Raw genomic sequence first — 21,397 nt, forward strand, 5'->3', positions numbered from 1 at the left:
GGTCTTTCAAGACAGGGTTTCTCTGTGGAGTTTTGGTTCCTGTCCTGGATCTCACTCTATTCCCGGCTGGCCTTGAACTCACAGAGATCAGCCTGCCTCTGCCTCCCAAGTGCTGGGATTAAAGGCATGCACCACCACTGCCCAGCCATGAAGCAAGTTTTGTGAATACGTGAGGTGAAAGCCTATGCTGAAGATACAGGGAAAAAGGAGGTAAACTAGTTGTCTTAAATCAGGCTTCCTTAATTAAGAAAAAAAATGATCTATACATTGGAAATGTGTCTCTTTCAGTTCTCTATGCTAGTAGTCCAAGGTCAGGGAGTCGATATGAATGTTGGGCCTTTGTTAATGGATTTCTTCTTTCTCATCTCCTAATTTCATAATTCCAGTGCTAGTGAGCATTATTACCTCCTTTAACTCTAATCATCCACCAAAGCCCTCTATACTATACCATTAGGGGCCAGAATTTCCAAGTATGAATGTTAGAGGAATACTCTGCCAATACTTCACAATGGCAATTTAGGGGCTGTGAAGGTGATTCAGTGGGTATGAGCATTTACTCTGCAAGCACAGGGAATTGATGTGAAATCTTAGCACACACAGAAAAAGCCAGGCATAGCTGTGTGTTCCTGTAACACCAGCTTTGAGGAGTGAAGACAGGTGGAACTCAAGTGTTCATTGCCAGATGAAATAGCAAACATCTAACCCCATGAGAGAACCTTGTCTTAAGATACCGAGGTAGAGTGATGTAGTAAGATGCTTAATATACTCTCTGGTCTCAGTATGCACATGGCCACACACTCCTGTACATACATTACACACACACACACACACACACACACACACACACACACACTAAATACTCACCCAACCATACTATACACAAAAATAAGCATATAGCACATAATGAAAATAACAAAAGGAAATCTTTAAAACATTAACAATCAAGATAACAATATTATTTGTTTGAAGTCAACATGAATAACTCAAAAAGTCAGAGCAGAAAACACTACCACAAGGAACAGAATATTAGATGTAAAGTCAAAATGTAAGGTGGATAATAAAATAGAAAACAAAACAGGATCCATCAGCTAGTCTGTCACTTTTGGTGAAGCAGTTGGCACATTATAAATGTTTTTGCTCTATGTTTTGAACAGTGATTCATTCTTTCAAATACACTAAATATCAAAATGTATAAAAATGGCAAACTGTAAGTAAACGATGAGTATTTTTATAGAATGAGCTTTGTGAGTAAAACAAGTTCCTATATCTGTAATTTTGACACATAGGACTTCATTGCACCATAGATCTATCTAAGAAATTCAAATGTTGCCTTACTTTAATACTACTCAACAATGGTTGCTTATGTTTTCCAATAAGTGTACTTGTCAAAACTTCAGTAAGAGAGTTGAATGAAAAGTGTAAAGGTTAAATTCACATGCTCTAACATGAAGTCAGAAAAGAATTCTAAAATCTTTATTAGCTAAAGGAATATTAATTTCAATGACAAAATAAAAAACAGTGAAATATACTCATTTATTAAAAGTAAATTGCTTCTATAAAGTCTTTATAACCTATTATCCAATTTGAAATTTTAGACATCCTTAAAACTTGATCAGTTAGGCAGATGGCTCAGTGGAACTACATTTGAATTCCCAGCACTGTATAAGACTTTATGTGCTCTATCCATCAGTAATCTCAATGGTGGGAGGTAAGAGGTCAAATATAGTTTCTAGGGTCTCATTGGCTCCAGTTTAGCTAAAATAATGCGTTCCATTCTTTTAGAGGTACCTTTTCTCAAAATATAAGATGGATACAAATGGCCTCCATATGGGCATTAATGAGTGAGTAACCACCTGACATATTAATCAATATATGATAGATTAATTAAATATTTCTACGTCAGAAATACTGGCCATGAGATTAAACATATGCACGTGATGGAGATGTCTTTCTGTACGCTGTGAAAATGTGTTGCTATGATTGGTTGATAAATAAAGCCATTTGGCCTATCGCAAAGCAGATTAGAGGCAGGCGGGAAAATCCAAGAGAGATAGGAGAGAATAAAGGAGAGTGGGGCAGACGCTGCCAGCTGCTTCCAGGAGAAGCAAGATGTAAAGTACTGTTAAGCTATGAGCCACAAGGCAAAGTACAGATTTATAGAAATGGATTAATTTAAGATTTAAGAGCTAGCTAGCAGAAAGTCTGCCATGGCCATAGTTTAAAAATAATATAAGCCCTGCTCGGGGGTCACGATGGGCAGCAAGATGGCTTCCGCCACCAGGGTCGTGCAGGTAGTGAAGCCACATTCTCCATTAATAAGATTCCCTGACAGAAGAGACAATCTTATATTTAGTGCCTCAGAAGCTTTGAGATCTGCTGGGCTACCCTCCCACTCATCTATAATTTCATAGACTTCTAAGGGAAATATATCCCCAGATTCACTGATGCATCCGGGGCCACCAGACACTGCAGAGATAATAAAAACCTTACCTCAGAAATACAGAAGGAAACCTATATTTCAAGAAGAAATGGAATTTATCTAGCATGGAGGCCCAGAATGACCACTGTGGTTGCTGTTTGCTGCCAGACAAAAGGATTATCTTTACAATACAGGACTTTGGAAATGTCAAATAAAATTCTATATTAAACAACCTGGAAAAAAATAAAAAAATAATAATATAAGCCACTGTGTGTTTATTTGGGTCTGAGCATCCATGGGACTGGGAAGGACACAGGAAAACTTTCAACAACATGCCTCTATGTGTGTATACATTGTTTGTATATTCCTCATTTTAAATGTTAGTTCATAATATTCAGCAATGTGTATATTTGTATACATTAATATGCAGGAAATTCCTGACTGAAATGCTTAAAATTTACTTAATACATATGAAAAGACAAAAAAACTGACCATCTTAAATTGATGGTCAATAATTATTTCCAAAAGTAAGGAATGTATCAACAAATAATGAAGACATTCTTTTTTTATGATAAATACTTTGAATCAGAATCAGAAACTTTTCACGATTTCTATTGTGAACAGATGTAAAAAGCATACAGGAAATATGACTCCTCATTTTTACATATGCTCAGTATGTATTCTCATTGTTCTCATTACTAAGGGATATTGGCTAGTAACAGCTTACCATCCTCATTTATCTATAAGCAGGGACTTACATGTTCAGGTCATCTCTCCTCATTCCTTATAGTCATTCATAAAGTAAGGATAAAGAATTAAACTAATCTTATACAGTATTGTTTTTGTTTTGGTTTAGATTTTTGAAACAGGCTTTCACTGGGTAGCCCTGGCTATCCAAGAACTTACTGTGTAAAACAGAATAGGCTTTGAACTTGTGACAAATCTCCTGCTTCAAGCCTCCTAAGTACATTGATTGCAGTCATTTGGTGATATAGTGTTCCCCAGAACAGCCACTAGATATATAGGCCAGAAAATGGTGGCACACATGCCTTTAATCCTATCACTTGGGAGGCAGAGATCCATCTGGATCTCTGTGAGTTCAAGGCCACACTGAAAACAGCCAGGCATGGAGACTCACGCCTTTAATCTCAGGAAGTGAGCCTTTAATCCTAGGAGATGATGGCAGAAGCAGAAAGGTATTTAAGGCGTGAGGACAAGGAACTAGAGCTGGTTAAGCTTTTAGGCTTTTGAGCAACAAACAGTTTACCTGAGATTCATTCTGGATGAGGACTCAGAGGCTTCCAGTCTGAGAAAACAGAGCCAGCTGAGGAACTGGCGAGGTGAGGAAGCTGTGGCTTGTTCTACTTCTCTAATCTTCCAGCATTCACCCCAATACCTGGCTTCAGGTTTGTTCTTATTAATAAGACTATTTAAGATTCCTGCTACACAATCACATATGACAACCATCAGTTTTAGGACATTAATTTTGAGAAAATTTGATTTTATAAAGCATTAATTCAAAGCACTTCATCATATGTAACATTTTTTCTCAATTCTTACAATTAAAAAAATGTTTTTATTTCCATAAGGTGGCATTTATTGAAATCAAATACTGAGGAATCAAAGTCACATACCCAAGAACAAATGGATAAAGACTGGCCACGGAAATCAACATAATCCTCAGCCAAGTTGTTCTGTCTTACAGGAGCTTGTTAACATCTCCATTTTCCTTAAATGTGACAGAGTTGATGATTCAAGTGATGCAAGGACCCAGTGTTCTTACCAATGAGCAATGACGTCTTTGTTTACTAGTGAGTGTCATGGAAAAGTATTCCTAAATTTTTCAGCTGATCCAGCATTCTAACTTGAAATATTAGTCAATGTGTATGGCAGACTTAGAAAAATATACTGAAAAAGAAAAAAAAATCATTTCTTCCAAATTACTGAGGTCAGCCATCATAGACACTAAATGAAATTTGATTAAACATAACTAAGTTTTCAAAGTCTCAGTGCCTTTGCCTAACAGAAAAAAAAAGCAGCCCAAGACATGCCAGACTGCTGCTACATGGGCTTTCTTTCCTTTTTTTATTTTTGCTTTGCTTGGATGTGAAGATATCCTGTGAGTGAGTGTCTCATACTGAGGAGTCAGCACTGTGGCTGCCGTTGAAAGAGCTATATTGAGCACTTTATTATGCTCATCTGAAAAGCAGAATCAGTGATTATGAACAACTTACAGGACAGCTGAAAGCAGTTAAATCATTTACTTGTAATACTCCCAAGATCTTAAAATGCTCCAATATATAAAACACATTCAGACGCTGCATCTCTTTTACACTCAGACAGCTCTCTGGAATCTGCAGCAGCTTTCAATTTCATTCCTTTTCTCCCTATTCTGTCAGGAGACAAAAGTTTCTACAAGTAGACAGTTTCCTTCCTTTTGCTTGAACTTGAGGTTTAAACTCAGAGACTTTTAAATGCAGCAAAAACAAGCAGCAGTTAGCAGAAGATTTTTCTCTATTGATACTGCCTATTTTGAATTTGGAAAGGCCCCTCTATGTGGAAGTGCTTGGGCAACATGCTCCAGTTCTAGCCAGGTCATGTATCCATGCTCAGACCAGGGAATTCATGATCAAGGTTGACTTAGGTCCAGCAGTAAGCAATGGAGAACATAATAGCCTAATCCTAATTTAGCACTGCCCTGGTTAAATGTGAGGTAGAAGAGAAATGATTTGACTGATAGTGAAAGTTTCCAGAATCAGATGGTTAAAAGGTACTTGATTTATGAGTTGATAAGCACTCTTAAGCAGAAAAGATATACAATCTTTTCAACAAGTTTCTTATCATGCATAAAAATATATTTAAGAGTAGACAAAGAGATTCTTCAAAATATTACATGGATATTTAAACACCAGTGATTTAATGCTGCTACTCTTCCAAGTCCATCATCTTCATTATTCTCCTGCTCCACTTCATCATTATCATCATCAGCCTTGAGACTGAGTAGTCACTAATTTGTTCAAATTACCAGCTCTTCTATTCACTCACAAATCTTTTCAGTATATTTTTGTAACAGACCCCCAGACCTTAGCACAACTAATGCTATGATAGAAGCAACATTCAAGTCTTGGAACCCAACACATAGACAGCAACTCCTGCCCAAATAAAGTCAAAGACCTAATATATCAAAGTTTTCTACAAGTCCCTAATGTACTAATCTTACTTTTTGGATGACTATTTTTTGTAAACTGAGGTGTGTCAACTCAGGATGTGGTTTTTGTGCTTAAAATCCCACCCTAAGAATGTCTTAGGATTGTGTTCAGGTTCTTAAGATGCAGTGTAGTTTCTGGCAGGCTAATAATGACTTTCTATTGGGTTGAACCCTATAGAAAAACCAAATGGTTTTCTCTGGTGTATAACTCACAACATTTCCTTGACTGAGGCATCTCACAGTGTTTGTGACAGCATGTATAAGATCTGTGAAAATTCAAGCCAGACAAAATTCCTGAACTAGAGGGGAGGTATGTATAAAGCCCCACCTTTAGCTGAGGAGCTATTGGCAAATGGGCAGCTTCTGAGAGAGGAGAATCAGGCTTTTCTCTAAAGGTATGTCTCTTGGTTGTTTGACCATTCTTTGAGTGGATAGCCCCAAACTCGAGTGTATGGATAGCACAAATTGGACTTGGTGAGTTTGTGGAAGGTGACAGAGGAAGGAGATGAGGGGGAGAAGAGGAGAAAGAAGAAAAAGACACAAAATTGAGTGGGAAGGAACTGGGTGGGTTTGTAAAAGGGGGTAAATAATATCAAATGCACTGTATGAAATTCTCACAGAGCTAATAAAAATAAAACAAGGAAGTGCTAAATACATATGCCCACTGGTCTCCTTAAAAAGTGCACAGAATCTAAAATAGGCTCTCAAGAAAGTGCCTTGTATTTTTAGTATATTTCTCGAGGTTTGTCTTTCACTGTCCCTCAAGTGACTATTCCAGGAATTCTTTTTTTAAAATATTTTTTTTTACTGTGAGATTTTCTATACATTTTACATATCAACCACAGACTTCCCTGTCCTCCCTCCTCCTGCCCCCCAACCTTCCCCCCTAAATCATCCCCCATTCTCACCTCCTTCAAGGCAAGGTCTCCCATGGGGAGTCAGCAGAGCCTGGTACATTCAGGTGAGGCAGGTCCAAGCCCTTCCTCCCTGCACCAAGGCTGTGCAAAGTGTCTCAGCATAGGCACTAGGTTCCAAAAAGCTGGCTCATGCACTAGGGACAGGTCCTGATCCCACTGCCTGGGGTCCCCTTATACAGTTCAAGCTAAACAACTGTCTTACTTATCCAGAGAGCCTAGTCCAGTTTCATGGGGGCTCCTCAGATATTGGTCCAGAATTCATGTATTTCCACTAGTTTGGTAAGTTGTCTCTGTACTTTTTCCAGTCATGGTCTCCATATCCCTTGCTCATAGAATCCCTCCTCTCTCTCGTCAATTGGACACCTGGAGCTTGGCCTGGGACCCGGCCATGGATCTTTGCATCTGCTTCCATCAGTCACTGGATGAGGGTTCTATGATTACAGTTAGGGTATTCAGCCATCTGATCACCAGAGTATGCCAGCTCAGACACCCTTTTGACTATTGCCAATAGTCTATGGTGGGGTCATCCTTATGGATTCCTAGGAACCTCCCTAGAACTCTGTTTCTCCCTGTTCCCATGGTGTCTACATTTATCATGTTATCTCTTTCCTTGTTCTCCCACTCTGTTCCCATTCCAGGTCGAACCTCCCACTTCCCTAAGCTCTCATCCCTCATCCCTTGCCCTCCATTACCCCCCCTTACCACCCAGTTTGCTCATGTAGATATCATTCATTTATCCATCACTGGGTAATCCATGAGTCCGTCCTAGAGTCCTCCTTACTAGCTAGCTCCCTGGAGCTGTGGGTTCCAATGTGGTTATCCTTTGCTTTATATCTTGTATCCACTTATGAGTGAGTACATACCATGTTTGTCCTTCTGAATCTGGGTTACCTCACTCAGGATGATATTTTTTAGTTCCATCCATTTGCCTGCAAACCTCATGATGTCATTGTTTTCCTCTGTTGAGTAGTACTTCATTGTGTATATATACCATATTTTCTTTATCCATTCTTCAGTTGAGGGGCATCTAGGTTGTTTCCAGGTTCTGGCTATTACAAATAATGCTGCAAAAAAAGTCCAGGACCAGATGGTTTCAGTGCATAATTCTACCAGAATTTCAAAGAAGAGCTAATTCTAATACACTTCAAATTGTTCCACACAATAGAAACAGAAGGAAAACCAAACTCTTTTTTATGAGGCTACAGTTACCCTGATACCCAAAGCACACAAAGATGCAACAAAAAAAGAGAATTACACACTTATCTCCCTCATGAACATTGATGCAAAAATACTCAATAAAATATTGGCAAACCAAATCCAAGAAGACATCAAAAAATTATCTATAATGATCAAGTAGGCTTCATCCCAGGGATGCAAGGATGGTTCAACATATGAAAATCTGTCAATGTAATACATCATACAAACAAACTGAAAGAAAAAACCACATGATCATCTCATTGGATGCTGAAAAAACCTTTGACAAAATTCAACAACACTTCATGATAAAAGTTCTAGAGAGATCAGGAATACAAGGAACATACCTAAACATAATAAAGGCAATTTACAGCAAGCCAACAGTCAATAGCAAATTAAATGGAGAGAAACTCAAAGCAATTCCACTAAAATCAGAGACAAGACAAGGCTGTCCACTCTCCCCATATTTATTCAATATATTACTTGAAGTTCTAGAGCAATAAGACAACAAAAGGAGATTAAATGGATAGAAATTGGAAAGGAAGAAGTCAAACTTTCACTATTTGCAGACGATATGATAATGTACATAAGTGCCCCCAAAATTCTACCAGGGAACTCCTATAGCTGATAAACTCCTTCAATAATGTGGCAGGATACAAGATTAACTCAAAAAAAAAATCAGTAGCCCTTCTATCTACAAATGATAAAAGAGCTGAGAAAGAAATCAGGAATTCTTACTAGATGACCAAATCTATAGTCTCTATCTGGCTCACTCTATATACCTTCTATGCATAAAACTATACTTGAATAGACATTTATTTTCAATCAATGAATTAACCTTTATTTTATCTTAGAGTATAGAAATACTACTGTACACTCTTGTCTTTGTATTTCCTAAACTATCATACTTAGTACATTTATTCATACTTTTCATCTTGTTTTCAAATTAAGTGCTATAATCTTTCTTCTCCATCCCCTCCCATCTCCTGTGGATCCCACAGACCTTCCCCTTCCAACCTCCTTCCACCACTTTTCACTTTATCCCAGCCTCCAACTGCCTGCAGATCCTCTCTTTTCTCTTTGTTCCCCAGATCCAATCCCCCAGTCTCTGCAACAGAAAACCTACTGAAGCTTTCCTTTCCTCACTGCCTACATCTCCTGTGGATCCCACAGACCTTGCCTTGCTAACCTCCTTCTCTCCACTTGTTTCATCCTAGCCCTGAAATTGAGCAGGCACTCTCTACTAAACCACAGGTAACTTTTGCCCAGAAATCAGGGAGACTAACTGTAGATCTTCCATGCTTTGCTTCTTCCTGTGGTCCCCCTCAGATCTTGAGCCTATCCCCACTTCCAAGTGTCAGCTCCTGATATCAAGGAGCACATTTACTTGGAAACTGCTGTGGCCAAAGCTATCAGTTCCAACAATATTTACCTACCATGCAACACACAAGCCTTACCTTCTCCAAACATCTAAAGAGAAAACAGAAACCAAGGAACAAAATATCCACCAACAAATCCAGAAATCAGCTCCTAGGCTTGTAACCAACCCAAACCCAGATGCCTAAATGCCTGTGTAAAAACAGTCAATAACAGTCAGAGCAATATGTCTCCAATAAAGCCCAGGTATCCTACCACGGGAAGCCCTTAATATACCAACATAGCTGAAGAAAAAGAAAAAAATCCTTAAGAACACCTAAATTAATATGATAAAAGTCCTTAAGAAGAAGGTAATAAATTCTTTAAAGAAATCCAAGAAAACACAAACAAGGAGTGTAAGGAAATGAATAAAACTGTTCAGGACAAGAAGCTAGAAATAGAATCAATTAAAAAAAACCCAAGGTGAAGGAATTCTGGAAATGAAAAGCTTAGGAATTTGCACAGGAGCTATAGAGGCAAGCTTCAGAAACAAGAGAAGGATTAGATAATCTCATGCATTGAAAATATGATAGAAGAAATGCATAGATCACTCTAAGAAAATGTTAAGTCTAAAAATTTCCTGACACAAAACATACAGCAGAAAATCTAGGACACGATGAAAAGACTAAATCTAGGAGTACTAGGAATAAAGGAAGGAGAAGAAACCCAGCTGAAAGGCCCCAAAATGTTTTCAATAAAGTCATAGAATAAAATTTTATTAGCATGAAGGAGGTGCAGAAGAAATAAAGAATATTAAAAGCTGCAAAGGAAGAAGACCAAATAACAAATAAAGTTAGACCAAATCACACCAGACTTCTCAGTGGAGAACCTAAAAACTAGATGGTCCTGTGGAGTTGTGTTGCAGCCTTTAAGACAACCCAGTGGCCAGCCCAGACTACTATACCCAGCAAAATATTCAATCACAACAGATGGATAATATAAGATATTCCATAATTAATTCCAATTTAAACCATGCCTGTCTATAAATTCAGTATTGTATAAAGTCCTAGAAGCAAAATTTCACAATAAGGAGGTTAACTACACCCATAAGACCATAGGGAATAAACAATCTCACACTGATTGGCAAATCTTAAAAGTAGACAAACACACACACACACACACACACACACATACACACACACACACACACACACATACCTACCCCCCAACACTAAAAACATCAACAAAGTAATAGGAATCAACAACTATGGGTCATTAATACCTCACAATATCAGTGGTCTCAATTTCACAATAAAAAGACATAGACTAACAAAATGAATGCAAAATAGGATCCATCCGATTATTGAATCCAAGAAATACATCTCAGCACCAAGGATAGATATTATCTCATGGTAAAGTGTTCGAAAAAATATTCTACGCAAATGGACTGATGAAGCAAGATGGTATAGCCATTTTAATATCCAACAAAATAGACATCAACTCAAATCCCAATCAAGAGAAATAGGGAAGATAAGTGCATACTAATAAGATGATAAATCCCACAATACAACATGCCCACAGACAAGGAAGTCCAAGTTTGTAAAAGAAACACTACTACAGAGTACATCACATGTTGATTCTCACACATTTATAACAGGGGACTTCAACTCTCACCATTGGACAGATCATTCAGACAAAAATTGAAAACAGAAATACTGGATATAACAGATGCTATAAACCAAATGGACCTAACAGATATTTACAGACTATTTCACCCAAACACAGAATAATATAACATTTTCTCTCCAATTCAGGGAACCTTCTCCAAAATTAACCTCATACATGGACACAAAGCATGTCCTCATGGATAGAAGAAGATTGAAATAATTCCTTGCATCCTATAAGATGACCATATATTAAGGCTGGATATCAATAACAACAGAAACAATGAAAAGATTACAAATGCTTCAAAACTGAATAAATCTCTACTGAAGTGAGAAATGGGTCAAGACAGAAATAAGAAAGAAATTAAAGAGTTTGTGTGGATGAAAAAGAATACACAGAATACCCAAATTTATGGGACAGAATGCAAGTGGTGCTAAGAAAAAATTCATAGTACTAGTTGCCTAAATAAAAAAGATAAAGAGATTGATTGAATACTAGCAATTTAACAGCATACCCAAAAGCTCTAAAACAAAAAGAAGTAATCATACTCAAGAGCAGTAATTGCAAGAAATAATCAAATGTGTGGCTGAAATCAATAAAATAGAAACAAAGATAGCAAGATAAAGAGTAAATGAAACAAGGTTCTTTGAGACAATTAACAAGATAAACAAGCCCTTATGCAAACTAACAGGCAGAGGGAGAATATAGTTAAATTAGAAATGAAATTGGAGGTAAAAGGGGCACATAATACAGATGTAGGTGGAGTTTTTCTGTCCTGCCAGTCAGCTCTGTTTGTCAGCCAGCTGCCCAAATAAGCACACAGAGACTTATTAATTATACATGCTTGGTCAATAGCTTAGGCTTGTTGCTAACTAGCTCTTACACCTTAAACTAACCCATATTTCTTATCTATGCTCTACCACATGGCAGTACCTTTGTTCAGCATGGCACATTCCTCTCTTGATTCCTCTGCCTCTGGCTGGCAACTATTTATGTCACCAACCTTCTTCTTCCAAGTGTCCTCTCTGCCCTGAAAGTTCTGCCTAGTTATTGGCCATTCATCTTTTTATTAAACAAATCCCAGCGACAAATCTTCACAGTGTACAAGAGGATTTTTCTGTAGCATACAGACACTGAGGAAATCCAGAGACATGTAAGGACATATTGCATAAACCTGTACTCAACCAAATTGGGATTTCTAAAGAAAATGGATAAATTTTCTTGACAGATACCATTTACCAAAGTTAAATCCCAATAAGATAAACAATTTATATAGACCCAGTGGAATAGAAGCTGTTATTAAAAGTCTTCCAACCAAAGAAAAAAGCCCAGGGCCAAAAGGTTTTAAGTGCAGAATTCTTTCAGAGTTTTAAAGTATAACTAAGGCCAACATTCCTCAAATTATTCCACAGAATAGAAAAAGAAGGAATATTGTCTAGTTCATTTTATGAGGCCATAGTTAGCATGATACCCAATCTACTTGAAGACTCAACAAAGAAAGAGAATTACAGAACAATTTCCCTTATGAACATGGAAGCAAACATACTCAGTAAAATACTTGCAAACCAAATCCAAGAACATATCAAAAAGATCATCCACTTTGACCAAATAGGTTTCATTCCAGAGATGCAGTGATCATTTAATATATGAAAATCAGTATTTATAATACATGATACAAACAAACTTAAAGGAAAAAAAACACAATCATCTCATTAAAAGTAGAAAATCCTTTGTTATAATCCAATACACTTTCATAATAAAAGTCCTAGGGAGGTTAGGGATAAAAGGGACATATATGAACATAATAAAGGCGATTTAAGGCAATCCCACTAAAATATGGAACAAGACAAGTTTGTCCACTCACTCCATACCATTCTATGTCCATACTATTCCTAAAATACTTGAAGATTTAGCTAGAACAATAAGACAACTGATGGAGATCAAAGGTATATAAATTGGAAAGCAAGAAGTCAAAGTGTTTTTACTTGCAGATTATATGATATTATAAATAAGTGGCCATAAAAGTTCCACTAAGGAATGCCTATTGCTGATAGTCACCTTCAGCAAAGTGGAAACACATGAAATGTGATCCAATAGCTGAGGAACCCCGATGGAACTGGACTAGGTTCTCTGGATAACCAAGACAGTTGTTTAGCTTGAACTGTTTAGGGGGATCCCAGGCAGTGAGACTGGGACCTGTTCTTAGTGCATGAGTTGGCTTTTAGGAACCTAGTGCCTATGCTGAGATACTTTGCTCAGTCTTGGTGCAAGGAGCAGGGGCTTGGACCTGCCTCAACTGAATGTACCAGGCTCTGCTGACTCCCCATGGGAGACCTTGCCTTGGAGGAGGTGGGAATGGGGGGTGGGTTGGGGGGGGCTAGGGGGTGGGAGAGGGAGTTCAGGGAAATCTGTGGTTGATATGTAAAATGAATAGAAAATCTCTTAACAAAAAGAAAAGAAAAAAATCCACTAAGGAATGCCTACTGCTGATATTCACCTTCAGCAAAGTAGCTGGATACAAAATTAAATAAAAAATCAAGCAGACTTACGCATGAATGACAAATAAACTGAGAAAGAAATAAGGGAAACAATATCTCTCACATTAGGCTCAAATAACATATGATATTATACATAAGTGGCCATAAAAATAACATAAAGCAACATAAAATATTTTGGGGTAACTCTAAAAAAGCAAGTGAAAGACATTCATGATAAACTTCAAATATTTGAAGAAAAATTTTAAAAAGATATTAGAAGATGGAAAGATCTCCCATGCTCATGGATCTGTAGGATTAACAAATAAAAAAGGCATCCCACGAAAAGCAATCTGCTGATTCAATACAATCCTCTTTAAGATCCCAACACAATTCTTTTTTTTTTGTTTTTTTTTTTTTTTTTGTTGTTTGTTTTTTGTTTTTTGTTTTTCGAGACAGGGTTTCTCTGTGTAGCTTTGCGCCTTTCCTGGAACTCACTTGGTAGCCCAGCCCAGGCTGGCCTCGAACTCACAGAGATCCGCCTGGCTCTGCCTCCCGAGTGCTGGGATTAAACCAACACAATTCTTTATAGACCTTGAAAGGACAATTCTCAACTTCAGATGGAAAGCAAAAATCAAAAACAAAACAAAACAAAACAAAACGGGATAGCTAAAACCATTTTGAACAATAAAAGAACTGCTGGAAGTTCCACCATTCCTGATTTCAAGTTGTACTAGAGAACTATTGTAATAATTGCTACATGGTATTGGCATAAAAACAAACACATTGGTCAATGGAATTGAATTGAAAATCCAATCATATATTCACACAGCTATGGAATATATTTTTTGATAGAGAAGTCAGAAATGCATATGGAAAAACAGATAGCATCTTCAACTACTAGTTGTTGCTAGTCCAACTGGATATCTGTTTGTAGAAAAATGCTAGAGAGGCCCACGGAAATCCACAAAGATACCCCCACAACAGACTGCTGGCAATGGTCGAGAGACAGTCCGAACTGACCTACTCTGGTGATGGGATGGCCAAACACCCTAATTGTTGTGCTAGAAACTTCATCCAACTACTGAGGGATCTGGATGCAGAGATCCATGACTAGGCCCCAGGTGGATCTCTGGGAGTCCAATTAGCGAGAATGAGGAGGGTTTATATGAGCGAGAATTGTTGAGACCAAGGTTAGATAAAGCACAGAGACAAATAGCCAAACGAACGGAAACACATGAAATATGAACCAATGGCTGAGAGGCCACCAACTGGATCAGGCCCTCTGAGTGGGTGAGACAGTTGATTGGCCTGATCTGTTTGGGAGGCATCCAGGCAGTGGGACCGGGTCCTGTGCTCATTGCATGAGTCGGCTGTTTGAAACCTGGGGCTCAGCCTGGGAGGAGGGGACTGGACCTACCTGGACTGAGTCTACCAGGTTGATCTCAGTCTGTGGGGAAGGCTTTGCCCTGGAGGAGATGGGAATGGGGGGTGGGCTGGGGGGAAGGTGAGGGGGGCAGGAGGGAGGAGAACAAGGGAATCTGTGGCTGATATGTAGAACTTAATTGTATTGCAAAATAAAAATTAAAAAAAAATAAAAAATAAAAAATATAAATAGATCCTTCCTTTTCACCATGCACAAAACTCAAATCCAAATGGATCAGACTTCACAATAAAGTCAGGTTCACGGAATCTGTTAGTAGAGAAAGTGGAGAACAGCCTTGGATTCACTGGCATGGCACAAGACTCCTTGAACAGAACACCAATAGCACAGGCACTAAGATAAACAATTCATAAATTGTATCTCATGAAACTGAAACTCTTTTTTGAGGCAATGGACATTGCATGAAACTGAAACCCTTTTTGAGGGTATATTGGCATTTGGACAAAGTAGCAGCATATAGGAAAGATTTTTACCATCTCCACATCCAATATAGGACTACTATCCAAAATATGTATAGGACTCACAAAACTAGATATCAAAACAAAACAAATAATACAATTTAAAAATAAAGTACAGATCTAAACAGAGAATTCTCAATAGAGGCAACTTAAATGCCCAAGAAACACTTTAAAAATCCCTTCTGAATATAACAGAAGAGGAGTGGATGGGGGCTGGAGGGTTGGAGGGGAGGTGGGAGGAGGGAATAGGAGGAGAAAAGAGAGGGGAAACTTTGGTTGGGATGTAAAATAAATAGATTAATTTTAAAAACTGTTCAACATACTTAGCCATTAAGAAAATGGAAATCAAACTACTTTGATATTCTATCTTACACCCTAAGAATGGCTAAGATCAATAACATAAAAGACATTTCATTCTGGGGAGGATATGGAGCAAAGGGAATAGTCATTCATTGCTAGTGGGAGTGTGTAACACAAATCTTAAAAGGTCTTATTAGTAAAAACAAACCCGGATATCCACAGCAGACTCATGTTACAGGAGGGCAACCCATGGTGGGAGTAGCCAGTATGGAAATCAATATGACAGTTCCCCAGAAGTTGGGGATCGATTTATCTCAAGTTCCAGCTATACCACTCTTGGGAATATAACCAAAGGATAATGCTCTATCCTACTACAAGGACATTGGTCAGACATGTTCATTGCTGCTCTAATCATTATAGCCACAAATAGGAAACAGCCTAAATGTCCCCCAAGAGAAGAATGGATAAGAAAATGTGGTACATTAAGCCGGGCAGTGGTGGCGCATGCCTTTAATCCCAGCACTCGGGAGGCAGGGGCAGGTGGATCTTTGTGAGTTCGAGGCCAGTCTGGTCTACAGAGTGAGATCCAGGAAAGGCGCAAAGCTACACAGAGAAACCCTGTCTCAAAAAAACAAAACAAAACAAAAAACTAAAAACAAACAAAAAAAAAAAAAAGAAAAGAAAATGTGGTACATTTACTCAATGAAGCATTATTCACCCATTTAAAAAATGACATCATTAAATTTGCAGTCAAATGAATGAAACTAGAAAAAATTGTCCTGAGTGAGGTAACCCAGATCCAGAAAGACAAACATGGTATGTATTCACTTATATGAGAATATTAGGCACTGAATTAATTATAGCCAACCGACAATCTGTAGATCCAGGGAGTTGGGATTTAGAAGAGGAGACTTGGGGGACACATTGATCTCCCTTGGAGGAGAAGATAGAATAGATTTTATGGGTCAACTGGAGGCAGGCTGGGATGTAATTTGGAGGATCAGATGGGGAGGGGAAGGGGACTTAGGGTTGATGGAAGGAATGTGGGGAGAAACATCTAGAATTGAGGAGCATTTGATGGTATGGAACCCTAGTGCAAAAGAAACTCCCTAAAAAATATAAAGGTGATCCCAATGAGGACCTTTGAAAATGGGGATAATAGAGTCCCAACTGGTCATCTACTGTCACCAAAGGAGTCTTCCAGTAGCAGGACTGAGTTGCATTCAATTTAGTTGATGTCCACAGGGGTACCATAAAAATCCCCAAACAATTCAGGCTGTTGAAAAGGCAATGAGTTGCTCTCCATAAATGGAATGTGGGGTCACATTGACAAAGATAGCACCCACAGAACTTATTGAACATAGAGAAGTTGAGCTGAAGCCTACATAAAGCCTTTCCACATACCTTATAGTGTCTTTGGTGAGGGAAGGTACTCTGCAGGTTACCAAAAGAGAAATATAAACACCAACCTAGCCACAAAACCATTGACCTACAATCTATTTGGCCTGCAAGATATGCTAGGGCAATGATGGCACAGAACTTGCAAGAGTAGCCAACTAATGTCTGACTTGTCTTAAGGCCCACTCCATGAGAGATGGAACCCATACTCTACACCGTACAGATGACCAACAACCAGAGACTAGATGTCCCAGAGACTTCAGATAAAACCAAATATTGCTAGTTTTAAAAAAAGAATCAGAATCTATCCCTGGTGCATGAGAGGGCTCTTTAGAGCCCACTGCCTATGATCGGACACCTTGTGCAGCCTTGAGGTAGGGGGAAGGGCTTGAACTTGCCTCTACTGGATGTGCCATCCCATCGGAGGCCCGTGCCTTCTTGTGGGGAGAAGTGGGAGGTGGGTTGGGGGTGGGAGAGGCTGGGGGGTTGGGAGGATGGAAGAAGGGGATCTTTTCTTGATGTGCAAAATGAACGAAAAATTTTTCTTTATAAAAAAATGAAAAAAAAATTAAAACGTAACAATAAAATGTCTATTAATTATATTCTTCTACCCTCATAGATGGGTGCCGTATTCAATCATCATCAGAGAGGCTTCATTCGGCAGCATATGAGAACAAATACAGAGACCCATACTCAAACATTACACACAGAGAGATACATTGGGACAGCTCTAAATGGAATGTCTCCAAGAAATTCCCCCACTCAGAGCTCAAGGAACACCATAAAAGAGGAGACAGAAAGAATGTAAGAGCCAGTGGAATGGAGGACACCAGGAGAACACGGCCCTCTGAATCAACTGAGCAAGCCTCATATGAACTCACAGAGACAGAAACAGCAAGAGCAGAGTCTACATGGTTCTGCCCTGGATCCTCTGTGTGTATATTACAGCTTTTACCTTAGTTTTTTTTTTTTTTATGGGACCCCTGGGTGTGTAAATGAGTGAGTCTCAGATTCTTGTGTGTAGCTAGAGAATTTTTCTCCAGCTCCTACCGCCAAGTCCTGCCAGTCCCGGAGCCCACGTATAAAATAAATACATAGACTCTTATATTATTTAAACTGCTTGGCCATTAGCTCAGGCCTATCATTGTCTAGCTCTCACTCTTATATTCAGCCCATTTTTATTAATCTTTACTTTGCCACGTGGCTCGTGGCTTACCAGTACTTTACATCTTCCTTGTCTTGGTAGTGGCTCCAGCTGGTCTCCCTTTCCTTCCTCCTTCCTCAATTCTCCTCTCTCCTTGTCCCGCCTATACTTCCTGCCTGGTCACTGGCCAATCAGTGCTTTATTTATATAGAGCGATATCCACAGCACTTCCCCGTTTTTTTCTTTTTCAAAAAGGAAGGTTTTAACTTTAACATAGTAATATTACATATAACAAAATGATTATCGAGTAAGAATTATAGTTACAATATAAAAGAAGATATCTATCTTATATTTGTGAGTTTAAGGTTTTATATCTAACTTATCTTTTATCAGAACTAAGGAAAATTGTAAGTATCTAGTCTTTAACCACATCAAAGACCTCAGAAAAATATAATACTACCTGAGAAATGGGAGAAGGATGCAAGCAACTTTTGGGAGTCTTGTAGGGTAGACAGAGACAGCTGACAGCCTGGACAGTCATTCAAAGTTCTCTTGTAAAGTTGGGACATTAGTCTTCAGCCCGCAGGCCTAGAATCTCTCATTCACTTTTTTTTTGTGTCCTGTAGAATGTTTTGTAGTTTTCTCTGTAAATCAGGAACCTGAAGGACCATTTTGTCAAGCAAAGTTTAGTGGTTACCTTTCTATGGGTCCTGTATGTCAAGTTGATCAAGAAGTCTAGGCAAGAACAGTTTTTTGTCCAAACGGCTATTTTTGTCAAGGTGAAGATAAACTCCATATGGAGTGTCTTTGATGCCCATACTCTTCTCTGAAGTAAATTGGTGCTGTCAGGAGCAGACATGTCTCACTGTCCAGAAAGTCTAAATTTTTAAAACATTTTAAATGTCATATTCTGTAGGTCTTTGAAGTGTTTGAAGTCTACCTATCTATCTGAAATACATCTATGTATACCTATAAGACTTAACTAACATGGCTACAAATATGATTATCATAGATGACTAATTATTAATCTATTTTTAATTATCCATTACAATTTTAAATGAGTTACATAAACATAATACCTCACACACGAATAGAAATATATATACAGTATAACAAAATTAAGTTTAAATTTGTATCAATAAACTAAAATCTATAGCAATGTAAAACATTTTAAACAAGTTGTTACTCTTTAAAAGTAGGTTCATTAATCTACCTTTTTATCTTATCATATTTAAACTATCCCCTCCTTTTTTTTTTGAAAGAGATTGTATTTATAATCAACCTGTTTTAAATAAAAATATTTGTTTTTCTCTGTCCCACACCAGAGGGCTCTTCTGATTTGGGGCACAAGAATCTTTTAACCATTTTTTTTAAGCAATATGTCTGGGTTTAGAGGGGGAGTGAGCCAATTCCATCTCTAAAGCCAGCTTGGTATATTTGGGAATTTGGGCATAGTTTTTTTTTACTACTTCCTGCTGGAGGGGGGCGCTGTATCTTATGGGGACACAAAGAAAATTTTAGGATTATGGAGTAGTCCATGAGGGTGTATCATCTGAGCCAGTTGCCTGAAACTGTTCCGGATGTTGGATCATCTGTGCCATGGTGTCATTGGAGACCTTTCAGGGGGTCTTGGCTGGTCAAACCTGATGTATCTTAATCTGGAACAAATCCATAGCCTCTGGTTTTCTGTGGAAACAAACGCAGAACCTCTTTTCCAAAGCAACATACCCTTATATCCAAATTTTGAAGTCAAGGTACCTTTAAAATTTACATTTTGGCATAACAGAACAGCTTTTACAATCAAATGTTTTTCTTCAGTTACGAATATCAAAGACAGCATAATCCAGATTCTCTGTGTGATAGCCATCTTTATGTGGCTTATTACCTTTATTGTTTCTTTAAAGACTTTACTTTTAAAAACTATTTGCTTATATAACTGTACATATTCCTTTTTATCTCTTTTTGAAGCCTATGTACATTTTTACATACATTGGAAACTATTTCATCTGAATCAGTTTTTTTTTTTTTTTTTTTTTTTTTTTTTTTTGAGACAGGGTTTCTCTGTGTAGCTTTGCGCCTTTCCTGGAACTCACTCAGTAGCCCAGGCTGGCCTCGAACTCACAGAGATCCGCCTGGCTCTGCCTCCCAAGTGCTGGGATTAAAGGCGTGCGCCACCACCGCCCGGCCTGAATCAGTCTTATTGTGAACCTATTGCTTTAAACTGCAGCCTTCTAAGCCTGAAACTGTGCTGTGGCTGCTGGCTCCGCCCACTTTAGCTTCCCAACATGGCAGTTCCACCAGCTCTAGGAGCCATCAAGTCTCAGAAATAGTGGGTCTACGCTTTTATCAAAGCAGCGTGTAGCCCAGAAACCTCTCTCTCTCTCTTTTTTTAAATACTAGTAAAGACTATATCTACCACATAGCGTAATGTGCCCCTGGCACAGGTCTCATTTCCGCCATACTGCAGGTCAAGTGCACATGCCAGGAACCCGCCAGTAGCTCAAACCAGCGTTTTGCGGCGTCTAGGTGCCCATATGAGACATGAAGCAGGAACCTGTTTTTGGCTCTGTTTAGAATTGGTTATTAAATATTGTTAGGTTTAAGGTGGAAACTCGAGCCGTTGAGCACTATTTGTAGCTGGAGAGTTTTTCTCCAGCTCCCTCCACCAAGTCCCACCAGTCCCGGAGCCCACTTATAAAATAAACACACAGACTCTTACATTATTTAAACTGCTTGGCCATTAGCTCAGGCCTATCATTGTCTAGCTCTCACTCTTATATTCAGCCCATTTTTATTAATCTTTACTTTGCCACGTGGCTCATGGCTTACCAGTACTTTACATCTTCCTTGTCTTGGCAGTGGCTCCAGCTGGTCTCCCTTTCCTTCCTCCTTCCTCAATTCTCCTCTCTCCTTGTCCTGCCTATACTTCCTGCCTGGTCACTGGCCAATCAGTGCTTTATTTATATAGAGCGATATCCACAGCACTTGTGCCTATTCTTGGGTCTCTTTTCTTTCTATTGGCTTTCCCTGTTTAATTCTTCAATTTTAATTTTATAAATATTTTCCATTGTCACTACAAATTTTGGTATTTTGAAGAATACCCAAATTAGAAGGATATTTCCAGATTTTTGTTCAGCCCAAACAAAACACACACGAAAAAAAAATCTCTAAAATACAATGTGACTACAAATGTACAACCAAGTGTAAATTCAGCTTCAATGTCATCTAGCAATCCTGTTATTCATCAGCAGGCTTCTTCTGTGTAGTCTTTGAAAACTTCTAAAATACTTTTGATCAAAATATATGACTAGAGTCCAGTTTCACATTCAGTTTTATTAAAAAGCCATGAGTAGGTTACCATAAATAAGAAATATTGTTATTAAAGTGACATTCAAGGCTTGAGGACTTTGTTTATTCCAA

General features: G+C 38.4%; 1 pseudogene; it reads left to right on the forward strand.

Annotated features, from left to right (window-relative positions):
- Positions 1-2,240: 2,240 nt before the first annotated feature.
- LOC131905682 (alpha-ketoglutarate dehydrogenase component 4-like) lies at positions 2,241-2,561 on the forward strand (annotated as a pseudogene).
- The last annotated feature ends 18,836 nt before the right edge of the window (positions 2,562-21,397 follow it).

This window comes from Peromyscus eremicus, chromosome 3 (genome assembly GCF_949786415.1).
Source record: "Peromyscus eremicus chromosome 3, PerEre_H2_v1, whole genome shotgun sequence".
Taxonomy (NCBI): Eukaryota; Metazoa; Chordata; class Mammalia; order Rodentia; family Cricetidae; genus Peromyscus; species Peromyscus eremicus.